The sequence below is a fragment of the Pinus tabuliformis genome, chromosome X (assembly GCF_031772625.1).
Source record: "Pinus tabuliformis cultivar Carrire ecotype Pingquan chromosome X, CPIR1, whole genome shotgun sequence".
Lineage (NCBI taxonomy): Eukaryota > Viridiplantae > Streptophyta > Pinopsida > Pinales > Pinaceae > Pinus > Pinus tabuliformis.
Genome location: NC_142308.1, coordinates 133,231,048 through 133,242,143, shown reverse-complemented (window position 1 = coordinate 133,242,143; position 11,096 = coordinate 133,231,048). Strand labels below are relative to the sequence as shown.

General features: G+C 37.0%; 1 pseudogene; it reads left to right on the top strand.

Annotated features, from left to right (window-relative positions):
- The first annotated feature begins 10,354 nt into the window (after positions 1–10,354).
- On the top strand, positions 10,355–10,831 carry LOC149138810 (glycine-rich RNA-binding protein GRP1A pseudogene; annotated as a pseudogene).
- The last annotated feature ends 265 nt before the right edge of the window (positions 10,832–11,096 follow it).

The following is an 11,096-nucleotide window of genomic DNA, read 5'->3' as shown; positions in this document are numbered from 1 at the left end:
ATACTTTTTGGAGATCTGGAGAAATAAATGATTCCAACGTGGAAACATCTAGCAAACATAATTGCGCAATTACACCTCTATGTTCCTTTTTTAGAAGCTTTGTCATACCGTTAGAGCTGATTATCTTTCCTGGTTTTCGTGCAATACCCCTTAATTCAACTTCCTTTCCTTCCACAGAAAATTTCATGAAAAGTTCTTGAAAATTAAAAGCTATTATACCCAAGGATTGTAGCCATTGGACTCCTAATACAACATCAGACCCTCCCACTGGAATGGAAAGCATTGGTCTAGTCAATACATATTCTCCCATGGATAGCTTGATATTATGGCACTTTCTAGAGGAATTTATTGTTCCTCCATTTTCAACAATCACTTGACACTCTGGTGCTGGATATAAGAAGAAATTTAATTCTTTTGCTACCTTACAATGAATAAAATTGTGGGTACTTCCTTAATAAATCAACACTATTACCATTTTCTTCTTGATTTGTCCTTCTATCTTGATGGTTTGAGAAGTGGTAATTCCCACGAATGCATTACAAGATATGGTCAGATTCATTTCTTCTTTATCTAGGCTTTGTTCCTGGAGTATATCCTCTTCTTTTGACCTTTCTTGCTCCTTTTCTTCTTCCTCTTCACAATCTATGTAGAATAATTTCTTCTCAGCACACTTATGACCATTAGTGTATTTGCTATCACAACTGTAACAAAGCCCTTTTGCTCTTTTTTCTTCCAATTGTTGTGGTGTCAACCTTATAGGTTGTGGAATAATAGAGGCAACAACACTTCCATCTTTATAGTTGTGAGTGGTATGCTTCCTGGTTGCCATAATTTTGCTTTCCATTTTTCTTGCTAACCTGAATGCCTTCTCTAATGAATCAGGTTCCCAAAGATGAACATCATGTTGGATATTATCCTTTAAATTCCCTATGAACACATCAATCATATTCCCCTGTGGAATGTTTTTTACCCTTATGTTCAATTTTTGGAACTCCTCAATTTGCTCCATTATTGAACCCTTTTGTTTGAGACTTATCAATTGGCTAAAAAAAGTGTTGATTTTTTTATCCTCATAATGTGTTGTCAATTCTTCCGTAAAAATTGCCCAAGTGATAATTTGTTTATGAGAGCAGAGCCATTGGTACCATACAAACTGATTTGGTTCCAAATATAAAGTTGCAATACGTACCTTTTGTGTGTTTTTCACATTATTGAGATCGAAAAATTGCTCCATATATAATATACATGTTGTAGGATCCTTGCCATCAAACTTCCTCATATCGATTTCGGGAATATGGTGGATCTTCGATCCAACATTAGAGTCTATGGAATCATGATTAACATTTCTTTTGTTCTCATCATGAGTTTCCTTTACTACCCTTTCAGCATTAGTGACCATTTCTTGTAGCCAATTATTCATATTTATCTTCAATTCTTTCATCTTATCATCCATGCCATCAATTTTAGCGTCCATGCCATTCATCTTAGCTTCCATGCCATCTATCTTAGCTTCTACGCCTTTCTTTAAACAATCCATCTTAGCTTCTACACCTTTCTTTAAACCATCCATCTTAGCTTCTACATCTTTCCTTAAACCATCCATCTTAGATTTTGTTGCTTTTTGTGCAAGTGACACTTGTTGCACTTGGTCTCATAATTTTGATATATCATGTTTCATTTCTTCCTCTTCTTCATGAGTCATGCTAGATCTTTTAGGTTTCTTAGTAGGTGTTTGCATTTTCTTTCCTCAGGGCATCAATTTCTTATTCAAACTAATTTTTCAAACCAAGCTGATGCAAAAATTTAAAAAAACTACACACCTTTTTTCACTTTGTAGAAGCTTGATATTTAATCTTATATATCTCTGCAATTTCAGATCATCCAATTCTGAAATCGTGATCTGTAATATCCCTCTATGTCCTCTTTCCAATGCCACGAGTTTGATCCAAATCGGATTCTCCAAGGAAGAGTTATGAACAATCTCCGAAGATGACCTGATTATAGACTAGTTCAGTAGAGCAAACTTGTATGACATGCCACGAGTCATTGTTTCGACCTTTGGCTGAGACAAATATATACAAGATACTACAATCCATCCTCTTTCTATACATTATTATGCAATTTCAATCTGGTGCTCACAGAGAAAGTTATGACGATTTTCCCTAGGTAACCTGTTTGGAATGTAATTCAGGAGTCTATAAAAAGACCAACTTCCTCAGAACATATCTCCGCAAAATATAGCGCGAAAAGCTCTGAAATTTGGACCCGATATTTAGTGCGATTTATTCACAAATGGGTTTTTTTTAGCTTCTTAAATGTCACATAAAGAAAGTTATAGAAAACATTCCACGATGACCTATTTGGAGCAGCGAAACCCTAGAATCCAAAGCTCTCATACCAAATGTTATTAAACCAACTCACAAAAAGATAGAAAAGAGAGATTAACGCCTTAGAATTCAGCCTCTTCGAGGGGGAAACCTTCTTTACATTACAAAAATGAGCAATTCTTTGATGATTCAAATGACAAAACCTCCTTTCTATATATAGGAGTCTAAGGAGTCACAATATAACCCAACCGACCTAACAATAATAATATAAAGCCACAAAAATAACAATAGAGGGATTCTATGGGGCACAGTTATAACAATATGGGGAAAATAGGGGCACAAAAAATATTAATAAGGGATACAACTACAATAGTAATGGGGTAATCACTAGTATTATAGGGAGCCAACAGAGTACCCTTGCTAAAGGGATGTGACGCTTTGCATAAAGTAATTTGCGGAAAATGAATATAAACTCATCTTCAGAAATCAACATTCAAGAAATAAGTAATATAAGAGCTATATGGAGACCTAACTAGGAATGAACTCAATAAAACTAGCCTTAGAGCCTTCATAGCATATAAATATACTTATATTATTAATTTTGAGTGAATAAAGGCAAATAAAATATCGGAAACAAATTTCTACACGTTTGTTATAGGACTAGTACAAGAGTGACAAGATTGCTACAAGAGTGAGATAGCTTGCTGAATGCCCAATAAAATCAGATTAAAATGAGAGAGGATGTTTTTTTTATGAATTAGGATTTCATATGAATCCGTTACAAGTGGAATCATTCAAAGTTACCCCTCTCAACATGTGCTAAAAAATAGAAAAAAGTTACTACTCTAAAACAAAAAAATTCAAGAATTAGTGAGTGAGTTAACCTATCAAATTCCTAACCTAATAAAGTGAAAATATAATAGGTTAAATTTAATTATTGACTTGAATGTTTTTGTGACCCAATACAAGTTGAATAAACTCAAATGAATCTCATTAACATGTTATTAAAATAGAATAAAATTACTACTATTTTGCTACAAGGGACTTCCAGAAATTCTAGATGTGTGAACTAGTAAACCTTTCTAAGTATCTAAATGATGAAGATAACTTTTAAAACATTTTATAAGGATGAATCATTCTTGAAAATATTTAAATAACCTTGAAAGAAACTCACTTCAATCATTTGACCAAGATAACCTACCACAAAAGAAGCACGTATAGTAAGTGAAAAAATAAGAGATGCATGTGAAAAAGACATTCAAATAAAGAAAAAAAATTGTACAGAAGGGATCTAAAGATCCTGTGATGGAAAAAGCCGAAGAAAACTCAGAGTATTATGAAGTAAAAAATGATTTAGAAGATAAAATTTGCACCAAATTTCATTTTTTTGAATCAATCCAAGTACATCCTTGCTAAAAATGAAAGTGGAGCTACTGAATAACAAGTTTTCTACACAAGAAGACTCAGAAATAAAAAGTTACTTGGTACTCTATTGTTTCACGAGAGAATTATTTTATGCCCCCTTTTTTTTATCTTTTGAGATCTTGAGGGCTCTTTAGGGATCTTTGCTTCTACTTTATATTATATTCTTATCCCTCTATTTTTTATCCTTCCTTTTTCTCTTCCACTTCTTCTTCTTTCCAACCTTAAACACTAAATTTTGGTATCTCTTCTTGTTTTTTGGTGATGAGGGATTGTCACTCCACATCACATGGTTCCTAAGGTGGCTTAAAGAATTCATGAGAATGATGCCATGATGGGAAATGTGCAACACTGAGCATGTTTGGAATTGTTAACTCTGTCTGGAACCTTTTCTCATAGAGTAGCATGAATTGATGGGGTTTCATAAGAGTCAACCTACCCTCACAACATATGTACCTCTCTTCGATCAGAACATGCTCCCATTATGTATAATTCTATTTCATTAAATTATTTGAAATGAATTCCTAAGAATTTTCTTTGATCACTCTAGGGTACATAGGGTGGTTGATGCTTTTTCGTAAGATAAGGAGATGAATGGTACTGCCTATCTGAGTGAAAAATTTCCTCTTATATTTCCTTTCCTTCCTTATGTGAGAAAATAAAATTTTGAAGGGAGTTTTTCTTCACAGGGGTTCACTAGAGGATTCCTATAGAAAGTAGAATTATCTATGAAATTCTATGGAAAGTGAGGAGGGTGGAGGCCACTTAGTCTTTTGAGGATGACTCCTTTATGTTCATGGGGGGTTTGAGGAAAATTATTGATGGTTTGGGATCCTTTTCTCAACTTAATTCAACCTTGTAACATCTCTTATTTGTTCCTGTAGATATTCAGCTACTTTTGTAACAATGGTACCGAATCCTGTAGCGCCTCCTGTAGCACCTTCATAGCTATTTTGTAGCACCCTAGGCAAATCCTAGTAGCATCTATATAAACCTAAGACAAGTAGTGGTACTCTCTTACCATTTTTGGAATGACATCTTTGTAGAAATGAAGTTTTGGCTCATCCCTTACTCCTTCAACATGTTGGATAAGTTTTTCTCCACATTCCACCTTCATAACTTCTCAAACACATTAGTCCACTCGTAATTATCATCCTCCTTTTCTTATTTTTTCCACGTTGCATGAGTGCTATGTACAGAAAAATACAGAGAGGACTAATCCTTGACCAAGTTTAGAATAGAGTATTAGAAAAATCTGGACTACCTCAACATTGGGGAAATCAGTCCACCGAGATCATAAAAACCAAAAATGGTATCAATTCTTGAGTCCAGAACCCACAAAATAAATAGTAAGATGATTCCCTAACAAATAGTCCTACTAGGAAACCAGATTCCATCTAAGACTAGCAGAAGAAAACATAAAAACCAGATATAAAACACCTGGGTAGCCACGTTCAGCCACATCCTAACACCAGGAAGCCACGTCCGAACCCTTAACAACCTCATCCATTTCTCCGGCTGCCACGTCCAGCCACCTCGAAGCCACATCAGCCTAGATGAAGTCATTTGGGATGGGTTCCTCTATGATTGGCCATGCCCACTCATCCGCCTCGTCCCTCGGAATGCTGCCATGTGGCTCTCCACCTCCGTCGTGAGGCTCTTCCCCGTCGTCAGATGCAACCTACAGAGCAGACCCATTCTAACTCGAACCACCAGTGGGGCGCGTGGCCGCAGAGCTGCCCCCTCCGCCATGCTTATTGCCACCTAAATTCTATTCATGTGAGGTGAAGAGGCTCTCGTCCATCTCATTCTTGCCAATATCTCTGCAATTACTACATTTGAGAGCATCCTCCTGCGGCAAGTTGGAATTGTCATCGTAAGAGGTTGTCTGAGAGTTTTCTTCAGTGAAGTAGATGGAAATATTAGTGATGATGAGAGGCCTCTTCAGGGAGCTACAAAACCTGAATTGGGTAGTGTGGGGAGCGGGTTGAAGGGGAAAAGGAAGATTAACTGAGTGGACAATAAAGTCGCCATGAATAGCCTCTCAAGAATGAGACAAACCCCACCTACTTCTAGTGCAAGGATATCTGCCCGCCCTATGAATTAGAGGATGATGTAGCTCCAGGGAACGAGAGGAGGTGGCACGATCAGGGTACTACTCAGTCAGAGGGCGAGAACTTCCTCCACGAGTTCCTCCCCTACGACTTCTCATACGATGTCTCACCATGCTATTATCGCTGGCTAAGCGCTCAGAGGTAGCAATGACAGGAAGGACAATGACAGAGGGAGCTCTAGCAGAGGAGTTCTGAGGTGAAACAGGGTCGTTTTGAGTTGAGGTTAAAAGGTAGAGACCTGAATGAGAATGGTTAAATCCATTACCAAAGTTGACGCAAGAAACAATCCAGCAACAATGGCCAGTTGCAGTGTGAAGGCTGGGCTCATAGGCCTGAGGCAGACAGTTGCAACGGAGCATGGGAGATGGTGTAAGAATGAACCAAGGTACCTCCATAACCAAAGAATGAATGACTTTTTGCCGATTTGGACCTGTAATGAATGTAACCTGTGGAGTGTCTTGAAGTCGACTGAAGGTGGTATGGGGAGGGGCACCATCAACCAAGTGGCATATCCCCTCGCAGCCATGCATCAAGGTGTTCATTAAAGACTTAAGGTGTCACCCGCATCCTGGTAGTAAACTGTAATATTACTAGTTGGGGGTCGCCAATTTTACTGGCCATTTTCAACATACAAAACCTCCTTGCATGTGGATTAAAAATATGTTTTTTTATACATAATATTCTTAATAAGATAATTGAAGAACAACACATACTTGTGCCTATTTGTTAGGAATAATTCCAATGGAGTCATGTTCATAACAAGGTGAAAAATAAAATCATGTGTAGGCTTGAAACATATGCTTTGACATGTACTTGAATATTAAAGACCAACTGCTTTGACTTTAATGATAACAAGAATTGTTAAAGAAGAGAGTGATGCTCCATCTTATTGATTTTCTAGAACCAAACCTCAATATAGATTTGGTTCCCTTGCTTTTATTGCTCATCTCGATGATTCTTCATGTCTTCTTTTTCTGATCCATTCACATATTACATTATTTGTTGATTAGCGCTTTGAACACATAAATGATCTGATGATAAACATTGTATAAATTTTTCGACCTCAGGCTCCGAGGCTACCTTTCATGAAATTTTGTTTATGATTCTTTAGTCTCATCTGAATCTTTTTCTTTTAGGTGTTGTTCTTCAAAGAGAGTCAGAGAATTTCTTCTTTCTGATATTTACCACGGATATTTGAAGGAGATTTATGAGAATCTAACCCAAAGGTCATAGGTATACAATTACCATTTTCAGGGAAAACCCTTGTACCATCTTGGAAAAAATTATATCTCCACCAACGAAAGAGTCCATGTAATCAAAGAAGCACATAAGTATCTTGTGTCATGTAATTTTGGTGTAGGGAAGACTATGTATCATTTACAAAGGTTTTTCTATTGTCCTCATATGAAATAAATTGTATAAAAATATGTAGAGGAATGTGTGATGTTTTCTATTTGTAAGACCACTAATAGAAAATTGGGGTGATACACACCATTCCCTATTCCTTGTTCTCCTTGGGAAAGTTTTTCTATGGAGTTTTTTGGGGGTTTTATTTTGTGTAGGAAAGGTCATGAATATTTGTATGTCACGATAGATATATTTAGTAAGATGTGTATCTTAATTCCATGTCAAAAGTAGATTACTACTGAACATACTACTCAATTCTACTTGCAATATGATTGGGTCCATTTTCAGTTGCCCACATCCATTGTATATGATTACGAATCTGAATTCCTTGGAGAGTTTTGGTAAATTTTGGGGGAAATGATAGAAACCAAACTAAAGAGGAGCATGACATTCGATCCACCAACTGATGAAGAATTAGAGTTTTTTAACCACAAATTGGTTAACAAGCTTCAAGGCTATCGTGGAGAGCATCCCAAGTCATTGGATAGGTAGAATCCTTATGTGCATCTTTCACATGATAGGGCCATGCATTCATCTACCCATAGCTCAGCATTCGATACATGCTTTGGGTACTTTCTCAAAGATCCCTTAGACATAACATTTGAGAAATACAAAGATTCTAATGAACAACATGACAAGGAAAAAACAGAAAAGTTCATTAAGCGAATCGAAATGACTCACTAGATAGTGTAGGAACACTTGGAGAAAAGTCACGCCAAATACAAGGCTCGACATGACAAACACCGATTTGATTAGTAGTTCTAGGTTGGATATAGGGTGTGGCTCCATATTAGGAAGGAAAAAATCAAGGAGGAAGGAAATAAATTGAGACCAATTCAATATGGTCCTTTCATTATCTTACAGAAGATTGGAGACAATTATTTTTTCCTTGACTTTCCAGCATACATGCAAATCTATTCCATGGTGAATGTTGAAGACTTGAAGCTCTAAAAATATCCTTTGATCATGGACATAAAGGAGATTGGATAGATTCCTTCAATGTAAAATTTTACACCGGAATGCCCTGATAATTTACCTAAAGACATCATTCTTGAAAAGAGGACCAAGACTTCATGATGAGGAGATGTGGAGAACCCTAATCTATGTTTCAAGGGGATGCATCCGAATAAGACATGCTAGATTGAGAAGGATAAGGTGAGGGAGGAATTCCCTCACTTTGTAGTTTATTGATAAGTATTTTGGATTCACAAAAGATCTTTAGTGGGGAGGAATGATTCAAGAGGATTCTAGAAGGCCAATTTTTTTAACTACTCAAATCTCATCTAAATCTATATCAAGTCTAATAGCGCATCATTCTAAATAAAAAAACACAAATGGCACCTTGATCTGACACCATATGAGAAAGTTATGTCCTACTTAACCTTTTGAAAACAACTAAAACATTTTCAGGTAGTCCTACAACATGGTAGTCCCACATGACACCACGTGGCACCTGACATCAATAGTAAGGATAGCGATTTGGATGTATGGTCAACTGAATGAAGGAATATTCTAGACTAATCTAGACCAACCCATGGCAAGACTGAATTGGCCGAATAAAGCCTAATTGAGGGACACCAGTTGGCCCAATCACGGGGTACCACGTGACACCCTGCAATTGGCCAGTTAGGCTCAGACAAAGCCAAAATTTGAATGAAACTTGTCAGGTTACTTATATATGGCTAGTTTGGAGGTTTAGCTATTTTCGGCAATAGTTTTGGTGCTAATGGCTGAGTATGAGATTTTTACATAGAGGAAAACCAAATGGTTTGGTGGGCTTCCAAGTTGGTAGACCCAACAAACTCCATGGGCATACAAAGCAACAAATGATAAACAATATTGATGGGAAATAACCTATATCCGCTAGAATTTTCATGGTGCCTTTTCATATTTTAAAATAATCAATGGTGGTCTACGAGGATCGAAACCGTGACCACCCACATTGACAGCAACCACATATAACTACCGAAACCAATTGCACCAAGTGTCACTTTGTTATCAATGCCTGTAGAACTTGTATAAGAAGTGGATTCCATCATTCATCACAGAGAGAGGTAGGTAGAAGGGAAGAACCCAATCGAAGGAACAATTCGTCAGGACCTTGTGCACTAAGAAACATGAGCGTGCATTATCTTTGAGAGAATCTATAGGGAATATTATAATAATATTCCCTAAAGAATATGTAGGGAATATTTGGAAATCGCTAAATCTGTAGAGGTCACAGTAAAAAAATTGGCTAGTTGTATAAGATAATTTCATGATTTTTTGTAGGGGATCTGATGGTGTAGTCCATTTCACCGTATGACCAACCCATTTTTAGGTCATCCTTGGAATCAAAGGTATAAGGTGTAATTTTTCCATGTTTTCATTTTTATTTTTTTTATATTAATGCATGTGGCCTCCCCACTTTGAGCAGAGCTCGAACATATAGTCCACATTGGATGAATTCCTTTATCATGTTTTGTGTGCTCCTTGTATTTAGGGTTTCCTTCAATTTTTTTACTTTTTAAAGTGTATGCACATGTGGTTTTAATGCTCTTTTTTTATGGACTTTTGAATACATTAATGAAATAAACATTGATGATCAGCCTAGCAGAAGTCGTTTTAGAAGTGGAAGGATGTTCATTGAACTTGTTTATGTATAGACTACAGGGTTTTCCAAATACATCTCTTGTCATTAGTGAAAAATGGCTAGACCTGTACTTAGCCTAGAGTGTCTCGCTAGACTTTCTAACAATATATTGGTGCTCAAATTTTCCTAGTAAATGAGGACATCTTGAGACTACACCAATGAGGATCCTCGATCCTCCCACTCTGGGTGAAAAGGGTTAGTCTACTTTGCACTACTCGGGCTAATTCCTTATCATAATCAAAATTAAATTGACATGGTAGAATAATGTAAGTTAAATATATTTTCTATTTAAAAAATAAATAGAACAAATTACTACTCATTTATGGGGTGGTTTGTGTCTGGTTCATATTGGTGTTGTCCATTTTCAATTCTAGTCATGGTTCTGGTCCTATGTTAGTGATTTCTTGCGCTCTCTTATTCTGTTAACTTTTATTAAACTTCAGGGTGAGAAGATGGATTCAGCAGATTTTTAGTTGCAATGCTTCATTTGAGGGATTGCATGGTTTACTAATGACAAAAGCTTGCAGGAGGCTTTCAATGCCTATGGTGAAGTCGTGGAATCAAAGATTATCAGTGATCAAGGAACAAGTAGATCCTGTGGATTCAACTTATTGACCTTCAATTATGAGCAATCGATGAGGGATGCCATCGATGCAATAAATGGAAATATGCTTGATGGAAGGAGCATCCCCATTAATCTATCCCAATTCAGAGGAAACGGGGGTGGTGGTGGAGTTAATGGCTCTCCTGGCTACCGTGGGGGCTGTGGGGGCCGTGGTGGTAGGGGTTATAGTGGAAGCCATTATCGTGGCGACCATGGTTATGGTGCTAGTGGTGGCTATAGTGGTGGTGGTGGTGGTGGTTATGTTGGTGGCAATGGAGGCTATGGTGGTGGTGGAAGTTCTCGCTATGGTGGTGGTGGTAGCTAGAAGAGATAGGCAATATGATGTTGAGCTAGCATTTTTTTGTCTATAAGTGGTCTTGTGTTTTGGTTCTATAATAATATTGTTGGTGGTAGAGCTATATGCTGGTAATTGTCCCTCGGCTTGGTATTTCGATGTTTTGTGAACTATATATCATTGTTGATATGGATCTATGTTTCTCTCAATGAGCTATATCGAAGTGGAAAATATGGTTCTAATACGTCTATAATTGCAATCTGAATATGCACTATAAGGTTTTACTAAAAGGAAA